Source organism: Camellia sinensis, chromosome 12 (assembly GCF_055761805.1).
Source record: "Camellia sinensis isolate YWXY chromosome 12, ASM5576180v1, whole genome shotgun sequence".
In the NCBI taxonomy this organism is placed as follows: domain Eukaryota; kingdom Viridiplantae; phylum Streptophyta; class Magnoliopsida; order Ericales; family Theaceae; genus Camellia; species Camellia sinensis.
In genome coordinates, this window is record NC_138972.1 from 25,320,001 (window position 1) to 25,322,669 (window position 2,669).

At 61.3% G+C, this 2,669-nt stretch overlaps 1 pseudogene; it reads left to right on the forward strand.

Annotated features, from left to right (window-relative positions):
* Window positions 1-74, forward strand: part of LOC145805153 (25S ribosomal RNA) — a 1,862-nt pseudogene extending 1,788 nt beyond the window's left edge.
* The last annotated feature ends 2,595 nt before the right edge of the window (window positions 75-2,669 follow it).

Consider the following 2,669-nt stretch of genomic DNA (forward strand, 5'->3'; position numbering starts at 1 on the left):
GAAGGACCGAGTGCCTCCCATGCCCGGTTGTACTCATAACCGCATCAGGTCTCCAAGGTGAACAGCCTCTGGTCGATGGAACAATACAGGCAAGGGAAGTTGACAAATTGGATCCGTAACTTTGGGAAAAGGATTGGCTCTGAGGACTGGGCACGGGGGTCCCAGTCCCGAACCCGTCGGCTGTCGATGGACTGCTCGAGCTGCTCCCGCGGCGAGAGCGGATTGCCGCGTTCCGACCGGGGCACGGACTGGGAACGGCTCCTCGTGGGGCCTTTCCCATGCCATGCCTAGGCTAAGGCAGCCTAGCCAAAGCCAGCAACATGCCATGCCAAGGCCAAGGCAGCCCAGCCAAGGCCAGCAGCATGCCATGCCAGCCACGTCGCGCGCATGGGTGATGTTTCCTCCTGCCAGATGAAAAAGGGCTTAACAAGCTACTATAAGGGGGGGCACCTCCCTTAAGGCTGGCCAGCATGGCCAGGCTACAGGCCAAGCCTATGCCTAGGTGGGCACTTGGCACATGCCATCGCTTGGCTTGTGGCATTGAAACTACATAGCCAAGCACGGGATGTGTCGAGTGGCGGCCCGTGGTGGTGGCGGTGGCACATCGGCCTTGGCCAGCATGCCATGCCACAGCCTTGGCAAGCATGTCATGCCAGGGCCTTGGCCAGCAGCACGCCATGCCAAAGCCTTGGCTCGCATGCCATGCCACAGCCTTGGCCAGCAACATGGCATGCCAAAGCCTTGGCCAGCTGCATGCCATGCGCTGGCCTTGGCAAGCATGTCATGCCACGGCCTTAGCCAGTAGCATGCCATGCCCCGGCCTTGGCAAGCATATCATGCCACGGCCTTGGCCAGCAGCATGGCATACCACAGCCTTGGCCCGCAAAATGGCATGCCGAAGCCTTGGCCAGCAAAATGGCATGCCAAAGCCTTGGCCAGTAGCATGCCATGCCACAGCCTTTGCCAGCAGCATGCCATGCCCCGGCCTTGGCAAGCATGTCATGCCACGGCCTTGGCCAGCAGCATGCCATGGCATAGCCTTGGCCAGCAGCATGCCATGCCCGACCTTGGCAAACATGTCATGACACGGCCTTGGCCAGCAGCATGCCATGTCACAGCCTTGGCCAGCAGCATGCCATGTCACAGCCTTGGCCAGCAGCATGCCATGCCCGACCATGGCAAACATGTCATGCCACAGCCTTGGCTAGCACGCTATGCCTAGTCCTTGGCCAGCAGCATGCCATGCCTAGTCCTTGGCTAGCACCATGCCATGCCACGTCCTTGGCCAACAACATGCTATGCCAAGGCCAGGGCCAGCAGCATGGCGTGCCCATGCCATGCCCCAGCCATGGCCAGCAACATGATGCCTAGTCCTTGGCCAGCAACATGCCATGCCACGGCCTTGGCCAGTAGCATGCCTTGCCAACTCCTTGGCCAGCAGCATGCCATGCTACGCCACGGCCTTAGCCAGTAGCATGCCATGCAAGCCACGGCCTTGGCCAGCAGCATTGCATGCCACGGACTTCGCTAGCGGCATGCCATGCCATAAGGCCTTGGCCAGCTGCATGGGATGCCACGCCCCGGCCTTGGCCAGCGGCATGCCATGCCAACACCTTGGCCAACAGCACGCCATGCCAAAGCCTTGGCTTGCATGCCATGCCACAGCCTTAGCCAGCAACATGGCACGCCAAAGCCTTGGCCAGCAGCATGCCATGCGCCGGCCTTGGCAAGCATGTCAGCCATGGCCTTGGCCAGTAGCATGCCATGCCCCGGCCTTGGCAAGCATGTCATGCCACGGCCTTGGCCAGCAACATGCCATGCCACAGCCTTAGCCAGCAACATGCCATGCCACAGCCTTGGCCAACAAAATGGCATGCCAATGCCTTGGCCAGTAGAATGCCATGCCACAGCCTTGGCCAGCAGCATGCCATGCCCCGGCCTTGGCAAGCATGTCATGCCACGGCCTTGGCCAGTAGCATGCCATGCCACAGCCTTGGCCAGCAGCATGCCATGCCCGACCCTGGCAAGAATGTCATGCCACGGCATTGGCCAGCAGCATGCCATGCCACAGCCTTGGCCAGCAGCATGCCATGCCCGACCTTGGCAAACATGTCATGCCACGACCTCGGCCAGCAGCACGCCATGCGTAGTCCTTGGCCAGCAGCATGCCATGCCACGGCCTTGCCCAGCAACATGCCATGCCGCAGCCTTGGCCAGTAGCATGGCATGCCGCAGCCTCGGCCAGTAGCATGGCATGCCGCAGCCTCGGCCAGCAGCATGCCATGCCCCAGCCTCGGCCAGTAGCATGCCATGCGCCAGCCTTGGCCGGAAACATTATGCCTAGTCCTTGGCCAGCAGCATGCCATGCCAACACCTTGGCCAGTAGCATGGCATGCCACACCACGGCCTTGGCCAACAGCATGGCATGCCACGGCCTTGGCCAACAGCGTGGCATCCCTTGCCTGGCAGCATGGCATGCCATGGCATGGCCTTGGCCATCAGCATGCCTTGCCGCAGCCTTGTCCAGCAGCATGGCATGCCCTGCCTCGGCCAACAGCATGTCATGCCACGGCCTTGGAAAGCATGCCAAGCCACGGCCTTGGCAAGCATGCCATGTTCCTCGGGTAATTGCCATTAGGTTTGGCTTTGACTTACGAACAAGTTGCCTT